We start from the raw sequence: 22,899 nt of genomic DNA, 5'->3' as shown, positions 1-22,899 counted from the left end.
CGAAGCAATCAGGGGGAACATAAATGTTCTTTATTAATTAAAGTTGTGGCAATGAAACAGAAACAATCAGAAAAAAATAATAGCTAACACAGATTCGTTATGATGTGGCAGACACGTTTCTAAGTCTTTTATTATATTACTCATTTGCTCCTTGCAGAAACTCTCTATACGGTATGTACTATTATAATGAGCCCCATTTTTACAGATGAGGAAACCGAGCAAGAGGTCGTGTAACCTCCCCATGGCACATAACTCTTAAGTGATAACAGCCTGGATCCCACCAGGCAACATGACTACATAGTCTGTGCTCTTAGCTGCTAACTCCCATTGCCACTGGGATGGGTAAAGTGGTATTTATGAAGAAATTTACATAGTATTTGGAAATTCTGTATTGCATGTGAAGACAAGCAGCAGCATCTCTGTCCCTTTGCTAGCTTTTAATAGCTGTTTACTCAACGTGGTCTGTCATTTGAGGTGAGGGCAGATAATGCACGTTTAAAATGGAATGATGGGAGATAAATTTTTAAATGTCTTTCTTTGATTTGTCCTTCAAAGGGTAAAGATATCTTAAATCTGCTTATTCAAATGCCTCTAAAATGATAGACATTTATATTTTTTGGATATAAATGTGTTTTTTGAGGTGTTTTTCAGAAATGCAATTGAAAATGTAAATGGTTGATTCATACTGTATGCAGAACCCAAAGAAGACTTCTATACATGTTAGATTGGTTGATTTTGGGTTATGTAGCAAAACCCACACATTTTCCTTTATAAGGTTGGCAATTTACCAAAAAGCTTTTGGGTAACTTACTAATTCACCAAGAAATAGCCTGCCTTTAGCTTTACTATAATACGAGTACTCAGTCCTTATGTTTGAAGGTAGAAAAGACCCATGGAGAAAAGTATTTTTTATCACTTCTCTGGTTCTTATTCTTTATTTGAGTGGTACATTGTACTTCTAAAGAGAGGACAATCTCACCCTCGGCATCTGTTGTTAAATATGTGGTTTGCACCTTCTTTGGGGATAGATTTTTAAGGTGTTTCATAAAAATGCTAACAATTTTATACTAATAACTAATCAAAACTAATGGAAGTGTAGAATATTTTAATTAATGTCGTATTTGATTGGACTTGTTCTGAGCTTAATGATGGAACAGTTAAGATATTAAAGACCTTAAAATGAACATTTCTTTGGTCTTCTCTTAACTATTCCTTTTAACTTGGTTCTTAGTTTGAAACATATTTGATGTCAACAAGGAAGTTATACCAAGGAGGCAACTATTTCTTTCCAAAAGAATGGGTTGACTTTAATTTTTAAAGAAAAAACAAAATTAATCATGTTAATATGTAATGGAATATGATAGCTCTCATTTTTAAGAAAATCGAATTTTTCATTTGTTGTATTGAGATATTTGGGACATGTTGGATATTCCAGTGCAAAGGTTGAAGTTCTTTCTTATATTTGTGGTTATTTGCAAGGGAGGACAATGATATAAAAGCCTTTTGACAGAAGAGGCTAGTCTTTCAGAAAAAAAAGCCTTTTCTTTCCAGGACTTTTCAAAATTTGCTTTGGGGGGGCATGTGGGTGGCACAGTTGGTTGAGCGTCTGACTCTTGGGTTTGGCTTAGGTTGTGATCTTAGGGTCGTGAGATCCAGCCCTGCAAAAGGCTCCAGGCTGGGCACGGTGTCTGCTTGAGTCTCTCTCCTTCTCCCTGTGCCCTTCCCTGCCTCCACCCGCTCCCCTTTCCCCTCTGCTCTCTCTCTAAAATAATTTTTTTTTTTTTTACTTTGGAAGTTCTGTTGGTCATTTAAGTTTTGCTTGTCTTACCTTATACAATTAAATTATTTCATTTCCCTGAAGGGTAATGTGTTTTAATAAACCATTTGTAAAAGGATTTATTTTCTGTGTGAAAGACTTTCGGGTCCCTATAACAGGCAGATAAAACAGGCAAAGTGACCTTCAGAATTGCTTTGAAGTCAAATGCTAAACTGATTATTTGTAGAGTCTAAAGTCACTAGAATTACCTAGTGTAAGGAAAGAAAGAAAAAACAAAACATGTGTTTGTCTCCAGATGGTATTCATTGTATATTTACTCAAAAAATGATTTCTATGATTTAAATAGCAGTATTTTCCAGGATAGATAATTTTGTGATGTAGAAATAAAAACTGGCCCAGATTTACAGGAACCAAAAATATAGCCTGATAAGTTGCTATATATTGCCGACTTTCTAGTGATTTTAGATCTTAAGATAGGAATATAGTTTCTCCATGTGCATAACATTAAAATATTAACAATAGAAAAGTGCAAGTTTAGCCATGACCTTATTGTCAAGGTTATGTGGGGCCGCATGAGCTGGTGAGTAAAAAATGCATGAGAAGAGCAATAAATCAGAATAAAATATAATATTTCTGATTATAAAAATAAGTGCAATATAGACAATTTGAAGGTATAGAGAAGTGGAAGGAAGAAAAAAAAACTATAACATGCAACCTGGAAATAACTTCTGTTAACTCTGTTGTATTCCTTCCAGTATTATATTCATACATGAATGCAACTGATCAGGATCATATTTAATTATTGGTTTTTATTCTTTTTTTAAAAATAATTTTTATTGTTATATTAGTTACCATAGAGTACGTCCCCAGTTTTTGATGCAATGTTCCATGATTCATTATTTGCGTATAACACCCAGTGCATCATGCAGTATGTGCCCTCCTTAATACCCATCACTGGCTGGTTTTTATTCTTTGTGCATTTTTCATCTAATAGTATATCAGGAACATTCCATTAAAATTCTTTGAAAATTTAATTTTTAATAACTGAGAAACAACCAAGATATAATTCATTTGATGAATCTGCTCTTTGGATATTTAGTTCATTTCTACTTCATCCCTGTTGCAAATAATGCATTAATAAACATCTTGATAAATAAATCTTTGTCATCGCTACCTTATTATTTCTGTAGAGTTGATTCCTAGGACTGGAACTACTGGGCTTTTTACTTACTTAATCATTTCTGCAACAAATATCCTTTGAAAACCAGCTTTGTGCTATGAAACATTTTTAAGTATTATGATGCATATTATAACCTTCTTGTCCAATATGGTTATACCAATTTATTGGTGATTATTCCAATACCACCCTCCTGATATTTATGCGCTTGGGTAGTCCCTTCCGTAATGAATAGGGTTGACCTGTGTACACCAATGTGATATTATGGAAATGAAGTTTCGTCACAAAGGACATTGTGGTATCTGCCTTGCCCTCTCTTGGCTTGCATGCTCTGAGGGGGCCAGGTGCCATACCATGGAAACACTTAAGTAGCCCCAAGGGGAGGTTTATGTGGCAAGAACCTGATGCCCCATCCCAAAAGCCCCCAAGGACCTGAGTCCTCTAGCCAACAATCATATGAATGTGCCATCTCTCAAGCATCCTCCAGGCCTAGCCCAGCCTTCAGATGACCCTGGCCCTGGCCAGCAAATTGATGGTCACCTTATGGGAACTCTTGAGCCAGAGCCACCAAGTAGCTAAGCCACTACTTGATTCTTGACCCTCAGAAATTGTGTAGAATAATAAATATTTGTTGTTTTGTTACATTTTAGGATACTTTGTTACACATCAATAGATAAATAATACCCACTCCTACCAGCAGTTGGCATAGAGTCCTTGCTGACATTGTCATTTTTAAGCTAATTTGGCAGATAAATATTATCTTATTGTCGTATTTGTTTTAGTTAATGATTTCCCTGTGTTTAGTTAATCATATTTGTTTTCACTTCCAGTGGTGATTTATGTCTCCATTGTTTTTAAAATTAGAGTTTCAGTTTTTTCCTTGAATTTCCATCAAGAACCAGGGGCGCCTGGGTGGCACAGCGGTTAAGCGTCTGCCTTCGGCTCAGGGCGTGATCCCGGCGTTCCGGGATCGAGCCCCACATCAGGCTCCTCCGCTATGAGCCTGCTTCTTCCTCTCCCACTCCCCCTGCTTGTGTTCCCTCTCTCGCTGACTGTCTCTATCTCTGTCAAATAAATAAATAAAATCTTTAAAAAAAAAAAAAAAAAAAAGAACCAGTACAACAGTATAAAGATGCCGATAGGAACCACAAGAAAACCACAGAAATGCATGATTCAAGGATTTTGTGAGATTAACAAAGGGTTAAGATTTAGACAAAAACTAACTTTTAAAAATGCAGTTTAGCATCTTTCCTAGTACTCTTTTGGATCATCAAAGCAGCTGTGGCAGATCATATATTCCAAAATGCCAGAACAATATTTCCTAGCTACATGCTCTTCCTACAACGTGAAGTTGACATTCCTTCCATTGAGCGGTTGGGTCTATAATCTACATCACTTTGAGCCTGGACGACTTGAGACTGCATAAATGCAAGTGAAGCTATGTGAGTTTTGAAGTTAGATCATAAAAGTTGCTACAGTTCCTTTCTGATTCTCTTTTGATGCTTCCTCCTGGAACTCAGCTACGCTGTTGCAAGGAAGTTAAAACTAGCACACTTGGAGAGGCCACTTGTAGTTTTTCCAGCCAACAGTCTGGCAGAGCTACTAGTCAACAACCAGAATTCAGTTGCCAAATTGTAAGTGGAGATGCCTCCAGAAAATTCTAGCTCTGAGCCACTGAGTCACCCCCTAATCTTCGAGTCTTCCCAGATGAGACTGTAACCATCTTGGAGCAGAAACAACAAAGTCCTCTTTGCCATATTTGAATTCCTGACCTACAGAATTTGTGAGCGTAATAAAATCATTGGTTTATGTCTCTAAGTTTTGGTTTGCTATATAGCAGTAGTAATTGGAACAGCAACCATATAAGGAAAAGTAGGTTAGTCAGATGTTTTTAATCACCGTTTTACTTGTGGAAATACAAGTAGAGAGAGAGAGAGAGAGAGAGAGAAGTGACATTTTTGGGGCTTCCGAATAAGTTAGTGTCAGTTCAATTGTGGGCTATTTTCACCACTGGAAACACTTTTAAAGATACAACTAGTGATGATAATGTAAATGGAAATACTTTACACTTAATGATTCATTCAGAAATATTTATTGAGTAGTACTAGCATATTCCAGGCAATAGATGGGTTTTGGGGGTAAAATAGTGAACAAAAAGAAGGTATGGGCTCCACCTACCTGGAAATTATAGGCCAGCGCAGGAGACAGACATTCATCAAATAATCACACACAAACATAAAAGTTAAAAACTGGGTATATCAAATAAAGGAAATTATAACAGTACTCTAAGAACAAAGCCAAATTGATTGTGGTCAGGAAAATGTGACTGGCATTTGACTTGAGAACTGAAGGATGAGTAATTGTATTGAGCTGTATTTAGGTTTTCTTTTCACATGTTATTTAGTTTTTTATTTGTTCGTTTGGTTTTCACTATCAAATTATATACTGCTTTAGACCAGAAAATGTGCTTTGTATTTCACTTGAATAACTCCATGGAGCATAATTATACTCATAGTTATGCTCAGGCTTCTGCAAATGGCACAATGGACTTACGAATAATTCAGCTTAGGGTTTCATTTCTATAGTTGTTTTATGATGCTGTTTTCCTGTCACTCACCTCCAGGTTTTAGTTGAGGTCTCTGCATCACCTGTACCAAGCTGTTCTGATAAGTGGGAAGCCAGTGTGTTGGGACACTGATCTACAGTGGAGGATTCAATTGGCTGATGCATTTATTTGGCAAAATAATGGGTTGTGTCCACTAATAACATTAGTTCTTCCTGTGCTATGAAGTATGCAAGGACACTTAGTGGTTATGAATTGGCAAGATTAACTAGTAACAGTTTATAAAGATTTACAGGACTGAATTTATTCTTACTAATAATCCAAAAATGGAAAGAATGTGATAGAGGGGTGGGATTCAAAATCCTAAACTTTAAAACTCATTTTACAACTTACAGGTCTATTAAGATTCTCAATATTCTATAATGAAATTTCTATGAAAGAGATGTAACTATAAAGGAGAATCCCAGTAGGGTCCAATGGAACACAGGAGGATATGCAAGGGAATGATGGGGGACAGGGGGAAGATGGAAGGGAATCGGAGGCAGAACACCATAATTCAGTTGAGCATTTGTACCCCATCAGGGCTATAAAGAGCAGATGTTCTGAGACGAACATCACTCCAGAATTGCTCTCTGATTTATGGCCTCCTTTCTTTTGGAGAATCTATCTATTGTGGTACTGTGCCTCTCCTAAACTTGCTGAAATACAGTCCATTTATCTTCTTGTCAGAGACTTTAACTCTCTAAGGATTGAGCAGAGGTTGAGGTGGATGGAATAATATCAGAGGATTTGATATATTAGAGTTGGGGACCAAGCGATGCCATGAAAGGGAGTATCTTCTGGAATAGGTTCTAATTTGAACCAGAGGCAAGTGGATGGCACAGTAGGCTTTCTAGTAGTTTGAATTAAATTAGAGCTGTTTCTTTCATTTCAAGTTAACTCATTCACTCTGATTAGTTTGATGACAGGAAAGAAATATAGTCATATCTGAGACTTGGAAAAGGAATCTCAGATATGAGATATGATTATGGGCCCTTAGCCCATGGTGATGTGATTTGGGAGGTTACAGAGCCAAAAGCCTTATAAGAACAAGGTTTATCTTTAAATAAAGTTAGGGGAAAGGCTATTTCATATTCAAGGTCGCTAGCAAGCCAACAAAATTCCTTTTAAATCTGTTTAATCAGTCAATGACAGTTCTGTAGCTATTGTAGTAACCGACAGACCTGGTTTAAACTTCTTTAGTTGACCAATGAGTAACCATTTGAGTTAAACACAAACCTAAAATCTAGCCTCGAATGACAGCTTCACACTTTGAAAGTCAGATAGTTGATGGTGAACTCATCCCAGTGAACATGTGTCTAAGATTGATGTTAACTCAGTCCCTGATGTGAGCTCAGTCCCATCTCTGTAACAAATAAAAAACATGCTTACATCAACTCATTTCTGCTGACATAAACAACACAATTCTAAAATGAACACTTTCTGAAAACCCTGTATAAAGTCAGCAACTTCCTTTGCCCTAAAGACTGCTTGGTCAACACAGCTCTCCTTTACTTAGGTAAGCAATAAATTCAGTTTTTATTTTTATTTTTTTTTATTTTTATTTTTTTAAAGATTTTATTTATTTACTTGACAGAGAGAGACAGCCAGTGAGAGAGGGAACACAGCAGGGGGAGCGGGAGAGGAAGAAGCAGGCTCACAGTGGAGGAGCCTGATGTGGGGCTTGAACCCAGAATGCCGGGATCACGCCCTGAGCTGAAGGCAGATGCTTTAACCACTGTGCTACCCAGGCGCCCCCAGTTTTTAGTTTTAGATAACAAGAAGTGGTCGCTCCTCTGATAGTTTCAAAAGGCATCAAGCATACCTGGAAATCCAGAAAGGAGATGTTGGGCCCTTTGTGTGCCATATTGGACCAGGAGCCAGGCCTCTGATAGATCATTGTTGAGAGGACCTAGACTATTCTGGACTATTTTCAAGGATGTTTGTACAGTGAACATCCATGGAGGAGAGAGATAGTGTCTACTAGAGTCAAAGGCAGGATTGTTCAGTGTCCTAAGAATAAGGAGGCAGATCTTTAGAAGACAGCAGAGCAGGGAAGAGAAAATCGGGTCCTGAATTAATGGAGTAACAAGGGCGATAAAGAGGATGCTAATTGTACTATACATCTTCCATTTGTCCCTCTAGCCTGTTCTGGGGTGGTTATATCCAGAAGTTGAACAGCTTGGACTACATCAATGTGCATTTTTACTCTCTGGCTTCCAGTTATGTTCAGACAATGATGTGTGCAGGCTGGACATCAGTGGAGTGACAGAGCATGAGATCAGGATATTTATACCCTGCCCTCCACCTTCACCAGCTTCTTTTGTTGGAAATCACCATGGTCTTGCTGTGGCCCAAGGACATAACTCTTGTTAGGCCTAGCCTTTTCTAAGTGGCTTCCTATTTCCATTATCATTTCTTTCTTTTGTTGGCCCTTCAGTCCTGGGGGTAGTAATGGGTTCTCTCCATATTATTGTATTGACGCCTCTATTAACCTCTCCTCAAATTGCCCAATTTGAGTGTGCCATCTACTTCTTGCCAGGACCCCCTCAATACAGTACTGATGTGATGATGCAAAGGCAGAGAAGATGGGACTTGGCAACTTACTGAATGTCAGGGACAGAGGAAGGGAGGAGGCAAAGTGGATGCTGTTTAACTAGGGGAATGGAAGCTCTTCACAGAGACCAGAAGACTGGGGGAAGGTTTAGAAGGAACACTGGCAAATAAAGTTTAAGTATATTGTATTTGAGGAGAAGGCAGTTAAAATACAAGATTAGTGCCCAGGTCAGAAAGCAGCACCAGGGGTATAAATATATTCCTCTACCTAATAGAATATGAAAGCTATGGGAGTGACTGAAAACGATGAAGGGAGACTCTGTAGATCTTTCAGTAAGCTAAGCCTCATATAGTTTAGACAGGAAGCAGAGTCATTATCCAAAGACATGCAGTTCACCAAGTCAAAATCAAAATAATTAAAGTATCTACTTGAATTGCCCAAATGCTATGAAGGAGATAAAACACACACAGTAAAGTCTTGAAATCTTCTTTTCATCAGTTCTTTCCCACCCACAGTAGTTTTTCCCTCTCTGCAGGACTTTCCTTCTACAAACGACATGCCCGTCATAAAACTTCCTTTCTTGACATTCCTCTATTTATTATTCTCCCAATTCCTTATCATAGTGACGGGAGGAGGTCAGATTTCAGATATATTCTGGAGGTAGAGCCAGTAGAATGTGCTAACAAATATAATTGGGGATGTGAGGAAAGGAGATAACTTCTCCCAGGCATGTGTGTGTGTGCAAGTGTGCACGAGTGTGTGTTGATGCGTGTGTGTGTGTGTGTGTGTGTGTGTGTTGGGTGGGATTGACATCTGCAGCTGATCCATTATCTATGGAGAGAATGAAACTGAAAATAGCCCTGGGAGAGCCTGATTGGAAGTCAATATTCTTATCAATCTGTATTCCATAATTACTTCTCCGAGACCTTGCAAAACCCTCACTAAATTGCATTTTTATATTTCTGTTCACTTTTTAGCATTGAGTATTTACAGTCACTTTTCAAAGCTCTCATTATATTGCTATGTATTTTTATTTTGTTTTTAGATGAGTGATTAGTTGCCATTCACCTGAACTGCCTAACAGAGGAAGTCTCTAGATTCTGCTAAGGAAGAGTGATGATTTAGAGCCCATGCAAGCCAGACTGCAGTAGGATGCTGGTAGAAGTCAGAATAGAAATGATAAAAATGTGGACCTGAGATAGAGACTACAGGCATAAAAGGATGGAAGCACCTAAATTCAGTGAGTGCAAAAAATCAGATTCAAGACATGATAGCTGTCATTTGTTGTCCATAAACAACCCCACATTTATAGTTTCAAATTAAATTCACTCTTGAGAATAGAAGTAAAAGAGTACCTCAAATTTACCTAGTTAAACAGCATCAACTTTGACTTTGTTCAAAGAGATGTTAATTTTTGAAACTTAGCTGCATTTGTTGTTAAACTAAATTATTAATCACATATTCCCACCAGATATACAAATACCTCATATCTATTTTTCATCTTCTTTATCCCCACTACTCTAGGTTCTCCTTGACCCGCAACACTTAACAGAGTAAAGTTAGAATCATTACAGAGAATACTGAGCATATAAAGCCCTTTATCATCTAGCATTTGCCTGCTTTTCTGCCCTAATCTCCTTCCCTTCTTACCACCTCCTTCCACAGTATTGGCACCCACACCAAGATATGAATGGTCTTCTGAACCTACCAATCCAGTTAATGATGCTACCTTTGCATTTGTTTTTTTTTTTTAAATGATTTTTTATTATATTATGTTAGTCACCATACAGTACATCCCCGGTTTCCGATGTAAAGTTTGATGATTCATTAGTTGTGTATAACACCCAGTGCACCATGCAATACGTGCCCTCCTTACTACCCATCACCGGCCTATCCCATTCCCCCACCCCTCCCTGAGGCCCTCAGTTTGTTTCTCATAGTCCACAGTCTCTCATGCTTCATTCCCCCTTCTGATTACCCCCTTCTTTATCCCTTTCTTCCCCTACCAATCATCCTAGTTCTTATGTTCCATAGATGAGAGAAATCACATGATATTTGTCTTTCTCTGCTTGACTTATTTCACTTAGCATTATCTCCTCCAGTGCCGTCCATGTTGCAGCAAATGTTGAGAACTCGTTCTTTCTGATAGCTGAGTACTATTCCATTGTATATATGGGCCACAACTTCTTAATCCAGTCATCTGTTGAAGGGCATCTCGGCTCCTTCCACGATTTAGCTATTGTGGACAATGCTGCTATGAACATTGGGGTGCATATGGCCCTTCTCTTCACTATGTCTGTACCTTTGCATTTGTTGTACTGCTTTGTCTTTGTTGGGACCACCTTCCAGGATTTGCATATATCCTGATCAACTCCTTCAGTTTGGAGAGGGCTTTGAAATAAATCTTTGTTTTCATCCCAGGAAAAATCTCAGTTGTTTCAAGGACTCCTTAGCATCTAAACATCTAACACTTACCTCAGGAATTGCAATTATTTTCTTACATGTCAACAGGCTTTTACCAGGAAGAGCTCCAATCTTATTTTTCTTTGTGGTCCTAGTCCCAGAAGCAAAAAAGAGTTAAAAAAATTTTGAGTGTATATAAAAGATTCTTTCCTATTGGCGGTGTGGTAAGTGGCCCATCGCAACGAGTAAATAATCAATGAATCATACATTGGATGAAAAGCTTCTATGTTGGCTACCTCCCCTGAGATGTAAATGGAATTTAAAAAATGTAATCATAACAACTCAGAATTTTTAAAAAATAAATTCCACCTATCATACTTGACAAATTTTTTCATCAAGACTGCAGAAATTATATCAGATTTCAACATTTTTTGGTGGCAGGATTTGTTAATCATGATTGTCCTATTCGATAGGTTTTCTTATATTCCATAAATCTCAAACAAGGGATGTCTGGTCACAACATCTTTTCCTTAAGTTGTACTAAAAATATTCTTTCCTTCAGTAGAGTCTCCAGTGAAATAGTATTTTCTGGTGTAAGAACATCTCACCCTCTGTTAAATGCAGGGGCTTGTTTGCTGAGCCTGTTTTCCTGAAATGTGTGCTAATGCCTTCCCTTCCTCAGAGCTGCCATTAGCAGGCTTTTAAGACACCTCCAATCAAACCCTAACAAGGCCTTGCTCAGAAGAAGGTAAAAGGAAAAAGAAAATGTGTACACAGATAATGCATAAACCCTCTCAAGTGTTTCAGGGAAATAATTAGTGTTTACTCTGAGTCTTTCCCTTTGAAGACATTTTTTTAAAAAATCAGATTTGTAGATCATTAGGAAGGCTTATGGGTAACACAGTTGCAGATAAAAACTCTAGAGAAAAGGCATCATTTCTTTCTGAGTTCTTTTTGAATATAAAGCCAAAATGTGTAATCTCAGGGTGAGATCTATATTTGTTTCTTCAGGGGGCTACACTCATTTTCAGGCAGGATTAATTTACATCAAGAAAGCTGGGCAGTATTGTTAGAAAACGCCAGGAAGGACTATTTTTACAAGAGGCAGATTCCTGAGGAATCCCATACCATTCTGGCTTTCAAGCAGTATGTCACATCCATCCTAAAACAGCAGAAGACACATAATTTTCAAGTGCACATGGAACATTCTCCAGAATCGGTCGCATATTAGCCCACAGAACAAACCTCGACACATTCGAGAAGATTGAAATCATAGCATGCATCTTCTCTGACCGCAACACCATGAAACTTGAAGTCAACCACAAGAAAAAATCTGGAAAGACCACAAATACATGCAGGTTAAATAACATGCTATGAAACAATGAATGCGTCAACTAGGGAATCAAAGAAGAAATAAAGAAGGTACATGGAAACAAATGATAGTGGAAACACAACAGTCCAAAACCTCCGGGATGCAGTGTAAGTAGTTGTAAAAGGGCAGTTTATAGCAATACAGGCCTACGTCAAGATGCAAGAAAAAATCTCACATAAACCACCTCACCTTGCACGTAAAGGAGCTAGAAAAATAACAACAAACAAAACACAGAAGGAAGGAAATAATAAAGATTAGAGCAGAAAAAAGTAATGTGGAAACTAAAAACAAACAAACAAACAATAGAACATATCAATGACACCAGAATCTTGTTCTTAGAATAAAAAATCACTAAAATCGATAAACGTCTAGCCAGACTTATCAAGAGAAAAAGAGAAAGGACACAAATAAATGAAATCACAAGTGAAAGACAATAAATAACAACCAACACCACAGAAATACAATCATCAGAGAATATTATGAAAAATTATATGCCAGCAAGTTGGACAACGTAGAAGAAATGGATACCTTCTAGGCGCCTGGGTGGCTCAGTCGGTTAAGTGTTTGCCTTCGGCTCAAGTCATGATGCCAGGGTCCTGGGATCCAGCCCCATGTGGGGCTCCCTGCTTCTACCTCTCCCTCTACCCCTCCCTCTGCTTCTGTGCTCTAAATCTCTCTCTAATAAATAAATAAATAAAAATAAATAAATAAATAAATAAATAAATAAAATCTTTTAAAAATATGGAGTCTGGGTAAAAAGAATAGCTAGATCAACAAAAGTATCATCTCTGAAACCAAAACAAAATAAAGAGCAAATGAAAACCAAAACCAAGTCAAATCCTCTCCCCTCCTTAAAAAATATCAACATTTACTGAGGAATGGGTCAGTGTCTTATTAGTATGTGAAAAATAACATATTAAGAGTATTAATTTTGGGCTTTCATAACTCTTAAATTAACCTTTTCTTTTTTTTTTTTTTACCCAACTCTATTTGGGGCTCACTAGAGGCTTGATCCCAGGACCCTGGAGTCATGACTTGAGCTGAAGGCAGATGCTCAACCTCTCAACTGACTGAGCCACCCAGGTGCCGCTTAAATTAACCCTTTCTTTAAACAAAACCAAAGCCATCCAGTAACAATTTTGGGTTGCATTAACAAGTCTGTAAGAGAAGGCATTGTATAATGGCAGTACCAAGGGGCCCAGAGTTTTGAGGTACATGTCCCTCTGGACATGACCTCTGGTCTTCAGCTTTTCCCATTTGCAAATTGAGAGAATTTAATTAGATGAACTGGAAAGTCTTCTGGCTCTGCTGTTGTTTAAGAAGAGTTTCAGAGGAAGAACGATTTTATTTGGAAGCATAGGTCTGCATTGCCAGCTGATGCCATATTAGGACATTTCCTAGAGCTGAATGTTGCTGGAACTTTTAGATTAATTACTCATCATGGACAGTGCCGTATTCAGTTGACTTCTGGTTCAAGCACTGGAACAGATCTGAAATTGCTCTCTAAGAAATCTTGGACGAACTATGTGAGCTCCAAATCTTCCACTCTGGCCATCTTTCAACTCGGGAACTTTATTTCTCATAATAAAGTATCTTTTTATCATTTCCATTTGTATGTCCAATAGCTAGAACAAAGTTTTTCAAATTTTATTTTTCAAAGAACCACTAGCAGTATTAGTTAAAATGCGGATTCCTACATTCCATCACTAAGAAAGGGATTTTCCTGCTCTGGGGTCTATCTTTACATGTATTTTTTAGCAAGCTACCAAGGGGAATGCGCCGTACTTAGACAAACTGATCTTAGAGACCATGGTTCCCCTTACTTTCAGTCAGTGTACCGGCCACACCCTCCCTGTTCCTTTCTTTTCTTTTCTTTTTTTTTTTTTGAATCAGAACAACTCCAGCAGTGACAATGGATTTTTGGAAGTGGCAGTTCTTGGAGGTGGTTCTCCTCAACCATCTGAAGGTCATTTGTTCTATATGTAGATTCCTGGTCCCAGCTCTGAGACCCTAGGGAGCAGTATAGGAATTTACACTTTTTTTTTTTGACAGCTCCTGTGTGATTCTTATGTATGATTAACTTAGGGAAACACAGGCTTCATGGATTTATTCATTTATTTTCTGAGTGTAATGTGATACTAGTCATTCTTCCGCTGGAGGAAGTTACCAGAAGTCCGCATATCTGTACAAAATCATTAGCACTATGCTCTTTGCTTTCATGGAGGCTTTGATATTAAAAATCGCCATGTGTTAAATGACATTCTTTGTTCTTTACTGCTTTAGAGTTCACAGCCCATTACATTCTCAATGGTTCCTATAAAAAGACTTTTGGGACACATTTTTCCTAACACTCAGATTTAAGAAAAAGTTTCTTTCACCTGATGAACTGATGTGCTTTCTTCTCCTAGGTGGGAAAGGTATGTAACATATTAAACTTTCCTAGGCTGCTAGGAAGTTCAGGGCAAACCTTTGAGTTTAACTGTTTAAGCTTTCATCAGTTTTTCATCAGTTAGAATTTTATGGATACTAACTGCTAGCTTCTTCCATCCTTATAAATTGGCATTGTAATTTTTTAATTTTAATTTTTAAAATCATTTTTTTGATATTTATTTGCGGGAAAGAGAGAAAACGCAGGTGAGTGGGGTGGTGGGAGGTGGTGGGGTGGGGAGAGGAACAGAGAGAAAGATACAAGCAGACTCCATGCTGAGTTCAGAGACCAAAGCTGGGCTGGATCCCACGATCCTGAGATCATGACCTGAGCTGAAACCAAGAGTCGCATGCTTAATCGACTGAGCCACCCACGTGCCCCCTGGCATTTTTATTTTATTCAGTCTCCATGTAGTTGTAGTTGTAGTTTTGTTAGCCAGTTTAAATCATTTCTTGAAATGGAAAGAATGGGTAGACTTAATGAGATTGACTAGTTACCTCTAAAAGCTTTGCTTCTTAACTACTATTCCATACAAGGGTGAAATACTGTCTTCCTTGTTTCTTACATCCGAGACATGGTTTCACACCTTGCAGTCTACATTAAGCACTCTGAGAACCAGCTGCCTTTCCTTATTTATTGGATTAAAACCTGGTTGTTTATCCTTCATTCCCCTCCTGTCTTGGCTGATTTTCACTTTTCTCCTCGTTCAGCGTTTCCAAATCTCGCCTCATTATAAAACCACGTTTAAGTGCTTGTTAAAAATACACGGTCCCAGGATACCTTGCCCTGTCCCAAGCTTCTGATTTGGTAAGTGGATGATATGATGAAGGTGCATATTATTTAAGCAGTCAGCTGTTTTATTGATGCTGGACTTAAGGGAAGACCAAGCTATACCTTTTGTTCCAGTGTATCTACTAAAGTGGAGATTCTTCAGTGTTCCCACTGAAGAACATAGTACACCTTTCAGATAGGATTGAGGCATGACATTATCCACCGCTATTTGGAATCCTGGCTTCATGAAGACTATCTGTGCATGCCACGTTGGTCTTTTTTTCTATCAAGTCTTCCTAGGAATTAGGAGACTTCCTGCCCCTGAAATGAGAAATAGATATAAAAATGCTATTATAGTCAAAAGTAAGGTGAATTGTAAAATTAAAAGAAAGCAAAAGCCACAGAGATTTACACCGAATCATTCTTTGATGTATTCGACAACTACTCATTGACATTTTGTAGTGTGTTATGCTGGAGCTTCTCAACTTTGGGTGCTTCGGTACAACTTATGATGCTCTAAAATATACAGTTGCTTCAGCCCAAACTCTTTGCTGACTGAGTATCTCTTGGGTTGAGTCTGAATGTGTGTATTTTGAAAAAGTCGATTTGGGAATCCCTGTAATGGGCATGCTCTTGGTCTGGATGGAGTTTTTCATCTAGTAATTGAGATCAGTAATTCTTGGTCCTGACTCTGAAATGCCCGGAAAACTTCTAGTGATAAAAACTCTTGAACCCCACTGCAATTTTACTGAACCAGAAGCTTTTAGAGGCGGGACAAGAAATCTGTATTAAAAAAAAAAATCGAAATGAAATCTGAAGATTCAGCTGGGTTTGAGAACCACTCATCTAAAATTAAGGGACTTTGGGAGAAAGTGTTTGTGGGATAATTTAATAAAATGATTTTTTTGAAGGGCTACGACACCTTGAGCTAACACCTGGGAAACGGTAGAATTCTAGAGCAAGATTTTTTCTAATTATTGGTCTAAAGGTGGCTGAAGCAAGGATTTATGACGTCACATCTACTCTACTACCGTTCCCTTCCCTTGTGATAATTCCAGTCTTCTCCTCCCCTGTTTTCCTTCTTAACTTCCTGCCTTTCTTTTTCTCATTCCTGCCTAGAACCTATATTACAGAATTTAGTTTACTGAGCTGTATAATTTATCTCACTGTTAGTATACAATTTTGATTAGGGATGGGGCAGAGTTTCTCAAAACCGACCTTACATTTGAATTCTCTGGAGGAGCTTAAAAAAAAAATGCCTGAGACTCCACCTCAAAGTAATTGAATCTGAGGCTAGAATTCTGGTATTTGTATTCTTCTGAAAGCTTTCCAGTTGTTTCTAATGGCGTTCAGGGTTGAGAATAGCTAGGTAATTTTGCCTGTCCTTAATGCATTCAAGTTTTTAAACTAGGACTGAGATCTTTTGCATTATGCCTTTTTAGTTGTTGCTTTGCATATCTTTTTAATGCAAAAATTTACATTGTATAGGACAGACTTTAATGAGATGGCAAACTGCTTCATGAAGGCCCAAAAGGAAAAACAAGGTGATAAGACATTACTTTGTACCTTGTAACCAGAGCACTTACCACCAGGTTTTAACATCATCCAAGGGAAATATGGATATAATCTCCATAAAACCAAGATTTGGGTCTGTCTCTTGCCGTCCAATTTTTAAGAAAACATAGTTCCAGATATTTTGTAGTGAACTATGCATCTTCCTTAGAGACTGAAGTATTTAGGCCTCAGAACTTCTAAGATGTGCCATTGTATCTCTAAAGTGAAGCCCTTTTATTCTTTCTTTCTTTTCCAAGTTAGGAAAGGCTTAGATTGTGAATATTTTTGCAAAATCTTTTAAAAAATCCATAAACAAGTAGAATTCGGAGTACCTGTTTAATTGAAGTGACAAAGTAATGAGATGTTCTGTTTTCTTCAGAGCATTAATGGTTATATTTATCAAACATTAGGGAATCTCTATTCCAGACACAATACTGGACATTGGGAAAGCTTATACAAATAAGAGCTTTCTGTCCTCAGGGAGCTCGCCATCTACTGGATGAAAAATAATACTTAAGAATAAAACACAGATACGTTCACCCTAGGTGGGAAAGTAAGACCAATATGCATGACACAAATATTAAGAAATGATTATTCAAGGGGCGCCTGGGTGGCTCAGTCAGTTAAGTGGTTAAGTGTTTGCCTTCAGCTCAGGTCATGATCTCAGGCTCCTGGGATGAGCCCCACATCAGGCTCCCTGCTCAGCAGGGAGTCTCCCTCTCCCTCTGCCCACTTGTGCTCTCTCTCTCTCTCTCTCAAATAAATAAAATCTTAAAAAAAGGAAATGGTTATTGGATCATAATTGGAAATTATTAAAGAATAATTAAGTGCTAATCTGAGAGAGGCTGTTCAAAGAAGAATAGAAATTCAGTAATTGGAAGAGGTGGTACTTTGGAGGAAGACAGAACTTGGGTCAATGAATGTGGAACAGGGGGCCATTCAGGTTGTGGGATCCAGCAGGGCAAAGGGGCCAATGAGGGGTGTAACTTAATATATGTGAAGAAGGGCAGGTATATGCAAATATGTAAAAGAAGTGAGTTCTTACATTTTGGAGGGGGTGTCATGAATCCTTTAGACAAGCTAAAGAAAGCTGTGCAACCCTTTCTCCGGAAAGATGCGTATGTATACAAATGTAATGTTTTGTACTTAATTGTAGGGATTTATTACTTCTTTAGATGCTAATGGAGGAAATACAGCAGAAATGGTTTGTTTCAAAATGACTATTGATTTATGAGCTGAGGAGTGAAATTATTACATCGGGTTTAGGGACATTTTTGGTTTAGGAAAATTATCCTGATAACTAAAATGATTGGAGCCAGGAAAGAACTGAGTAGAGAAATGTGAAAACAAAATGAAGACGATCTGGACTAGAAAGGGAGTTGTAAGAATAGAGATTAAGGCCCTACAAAGAAGCTATTGCTCGTTAAGTAACTGAAGATGTTTTTTTAGTCAGTGGATTGCAATGAATAATTTCCTGTGTGCATTTTAATTTATATATTTAATGTTCCAAATATTCTAGGAAGTATCCTATGATATCAGAGATTACGTAGTTATGTATCTGAGAGGCAGGATGACTTTAGTAAAAGTTTTTACAAGGAGCTATTGGAAATGAGTTTAGTTTTTAGGAGATGCAATAGAAGAGGGTTAAAATTTAATAGTGTTATCAAAATCTTCAAAATGGTTGGGATTTGGCAGGAAGGAAGATTTTGCATATAATATTCAATAAAATGTACATGTTTAAGAATTTTTCACTTATTTGTTCACTCATAGCTTATTTAGGTAACTTGGTTCTTTAAAAAGTAGAGTAAAATAGAAATTCTGTTGTATAAAGGAACCACATATGCGAGGAAGAGATAATGAACTTGAATGTCCTCAAGCTTGAGGAAGGCAGCCATTAACCAGCAGAGGGAGTATGTTAACTGGATTTTCAATGGCGTTAACATTTCTCATGCGGGAGGCTTAGTAATAATGAAAAACTTTAGTATCATAGGGTGAAAAATCAAAATTATAAAAGTGCCATCTACTTGGCAACTAGATTAATGACATTCTTTTAGGGGGATCTCTGCATCGTGCTTTTAAGAAATTAGACACGAGGGGCGCCTGGGTGGCACAGCGGTTAAGCGTCTGCCTTCGGCTCAGGGTGTGATCCCGGCATTGTGGGATCGAGCCCCACATCAGGCTCCTCCGCTATGAGCCTGCTTCTTCCTCTCCCACTCCCCCTGCTTGTGTTCCCTCTCTCGCTGGCTGTCTCTATCTCTGTCGGATAAATAAAAATAAAATCTTAAAAAAAAAAAGATATTAGACATGAGGCTGAAATTGGCAAACTGCAGAAAATGTAACACATGTTGTCTTATCCACGTTTACCTTTGTGAAATTCATGGCCTTTTTGCCTTCTGCTGGGATCGAGAAGGGATGTCTGATTTTTTAAGAGCTGAGATGTGGTATTGCAGATGTTCACGTTTTTGACAGAAATATTATTCCTGTACAAAGAATACTTACCACAAGAGGAAAAATAATACCTTGCAATTAAAGGTAGACGAGATTTTCAAATATGTGAAACTCAACCTATAAAACTTTTTTAAATTTTTTTTATTACATTATGTTAGTCCCATACAGTACATCCCTGGTTTCTGATGCAAGGTTCGATGATTCATTAGTTGCGTATAACACCCAGCACACCATGCAATATGTGCCCTCCTTACTACCCATCACCAGTCTATCCCATTCCCCCACCCCCTCCCCTCTGAAGCCCTCAGTTTGTTTCTCATAGTCCATAGTCTCTCATGGTTCATTCCCCCTTCTGATTACCCCCCCTTTCTTTATCCCTTTCTTCCCCTACCGATCTTCCTAGTTCTTATGTTCCATAGCTGAGTGAAACCATATGATAATTGTCTTTCTCTGCTTGACTTATTTCACTTAGCATTATCTCCTCCAGTGCCGTCCATTCAACGTATAAAATTTTTGTATGAATTTTAATTTTGTCTCCTTTAAGAAGAAATTGTAGATCTGATATGTATTATTACTATAAAATCAGATTTGCCCAAACCAATTGGTTATATAAACAAAGTTAAACTACTTTAACAACAGTTTGATTAGTAATAGCATAATCATTCCAGACAGAAAATAAGGCAGTGCACAAATTTAACTAGAGAATAAGTAGATGCAAAGTAAATAAGTAAGCAAATCAAGCTGAAAGTGTTGGTGGTGAGAGAGATGGAAACACAAGGGCAAAAACATGGAAAATAAAACTGGGGTAAAATTAGTATTTTTAAGACCTAATCTATAAAGTTTATACATTTGCTGAAATCATGCAGAAATTTGACTCTAACTTCTTTGTGGTAGAGAATAAAATAGGTTATATGATTTTCTTCTTCTTTCAAATGAAAAATTTCAGAGCTTTATTGACATAACTCAGTACAGTTTACACATGTCGAAAGTGTGCAATTCAACGGTTTTTAGCATGTTTACAAATACGTGCACTCACCACTGCAGTCACTTTTAGAATATTTTTGTCACCTCAGGAAAAAACCCTGTACACTTTTAGCTTTTATCTCTCTATTCTTCAGTCTACTCCTTGCCCGTCAGCCGTTAAGAAACCATAATCTACTTTCTGTCTCTATGATTTTTTTTTATTCTGGATTTTTATATGAATGAAATCATATGGTGTGTGTGTGTGTGTGTGTGTGTGTGTGTGTGTGTGTGTTTTCCCTTCTTATGACTGGCTTCCCTCACTTAAGCCTAATCTCAGGCTTCATCTGTATCATAGTGCTAACAGGACTCCATTCCTTTGATGGCTGAATGATGTTCCCTTGTGTGAACAAGTCTCATCCATTGATGGACATTTGGTTGTTTCCACCTTTTGGCTGTTGTGATTAATGCTGTCGTAAATATTTGTGAACAAGTTTCTGTGTGGACTGTGTTTTATTTCTCTTGAGTATATAGCCCAGACTGGAATTCCTGGATCATATAGTAACTTCAGGTTTATTTCTTTGAGGAACTGCCACACTGTTTTCCAAAGTGGCTGCCCTATTTTATATTTCTACCATCGGTATATCAGGATTCCAATTTCTCCACGTATTTGCCAGCACTTATTATCTATTTTTTTTTATTGTGACCATTCCAGTGGGCATGAAGTGGTATCTCATTGTGATTTTGATTTACGTTTTCCTGATGACTAATGATAGTTACATGTTTTTTAATGATCATAGGATAACTAAATAATGTGCTTAATATCATCTATCCGTATATATGCTATGTACATGGACATGGAGAACTTTATTTTGTGAGTCTTCATGAAGAAAACTCTGTATAACACAGGGGATAATCTCCTCTAAATATTCCTAAGGACAACATAATAATATGTCCCTCAGGACAAAAAGCATGGCTCCATGTTGGAGTTGGGAGACTTGAAATACTGCAAGAAAGATTAGAATTTAGAACTGTGTTTTATAATTAGGGCTACCTACGTTTCCTTTAATGATGTTGATTAAGAAGACACAGCTGTTAGGGGCGCCTGGGTGGCTCAGTCGTTAAGCCTCTGCCTTCGGCTCAGGGCATGATCCCGGGATTCTGGGATCGAGCCCCGCATCAGGCTCCTCTGTGGGAAACCTGCTTCTTCCTCTCCCACTCCCCCTGCTTGTGCTCCCTCTCTCGCTGGCTGTCTCTCTCTCTGTCAAATAAATAAATCTTAAAAAAAAAAAAAAAAAGAAGACACAGCTGTTAAACAAACACATGTTTCCTCCAAAGTACATCTAGTGAGCAGTTGAGATTCCCCTTTATTTGTCCTTATATAGGTGTGCTAGTCTTGCCAAATATAAGTCAATAACTCTATTTACTCTGTTCTGCCTGAAATTAAAAGGAAAACAACTTAAGCCTGCTTCAAAGAATTCATTCTAAAGAACACGATTCCTATTTTTCTTTCCAGGAATCTTTTGTTATCAGCTGGCTCTGCCTAGATTATGAATCCTGTCTCCAGGTGAATGTCCATCCCATTAGAAGCTCTGTTTCACTATGCTTTTATCCACTTTAGACTCTATGTTGATCTTTCCAGATCTCTACCGTTGGGTTGAAAATAGTAATAGACAAAAGCCCTGGGGAGGATTCATCCCCTCAGGTGTTTTTGCTGCTGGGATTCAAACAGGGCTATTTTTCTGTGTCCTTTTCTTAACGCTGCAGCAGAACAGGCTTGAAACTATGATATTATTAAGAAAAAAAAAACTACTCTCTTTTTCTCTCAAATTAAGCCCTGTGGTGTTGAATTAGCCCCTGGAGGTGGTTGAAGAGGGTTAGTGCATCTGTTCGAGAATTAGATGCTTTACAGTTAATAAGACTGCGTCCGACGCTATATTATTCCCTTGTCAGAACCTTATAAATCATTTCATAATTTTGAAAGAACTGCAGGAAGTTGTAATAAAACTTGGCTGCTCTCATTAGCAGCCCTTTGTTACCAACAGTCTCCTCTAGGTTTGAGGACTTCATCCTTTTGATGATTTATTTAATGTATTCTAGATTCTCTGAGTTTGGCAAAGAGAAGCTGCATTAAAAAAAAAAAAAAGTCCCTAACTGCCCTCTTTGTGAAATTTATGGGGCTCAATCCCTGTACTGTAAATTTTTACCCAGCACATGAAAACAATTCAGAAATGTATGAAGATTTTGCTAGATGGACCCAGCAGATATTTGAAATAACCAGGCAAAATTGTTCTGGTTGTGTCACTTACACCAAATACATAATTGTACTTTCTTCTTACAGTCACTTTTAACTAGTGGGGGATCTAAATTCAACCAAAACTAGATTAAAATTTGTGGATCTCCTTGGCACTAATTAAAAAAAAAAATAAGTGGTTTGAGTAAGAGATAGGCTGAGGTAAAAAGAACAGATTTATTTCCTAAACATTTTTATAGTTACCCAGTAACACCAAAGCTGTTAATTAAAAGTGTCATCAATAATCAGAAAAAGAAAATGAAGCCACTTGAAGCACATCTCAGAAAGTCTCCCTTTCATCACATATTTGGTTAAATCTCATTTGTTTTTTTCCTGGCAGCTCAACAGAGCAGAGAAAAAATAGGGAGAGGAGTATTTTCTTGTGCCAGAATCACCATTTCCATGGCTTAGTCAGTTCTCATTTGTCATCATCCAATCAGTCCATATGCCCTGGCTTGGACTACCCTCTGTTCCTAGGACCTGCTTCACGGATATGCGACCAATGCAGGCGCTCGGAGTTTAATGCTTTGCAATTGCCGTCTTGAAATTCTTCACAC

Source organism: Ursus maritimus, unplaced genomic scaffold (genome assembly GCF_017311325.1).
Source record: "Ursus maritimus isolate PB19 unplaced genomic scaffold, ASM1731132v1 scaffold_31, whole genome shotgun sequence".
Classification (NCBI taxonomy): Eukaryota; Metazoa; Chordata; class Mammalia; order Carnivora; family Ursidae; genus Ursus; species Ursus maritimus.
Note: the sequence above shows the minus strand (reverse complement) of the source record.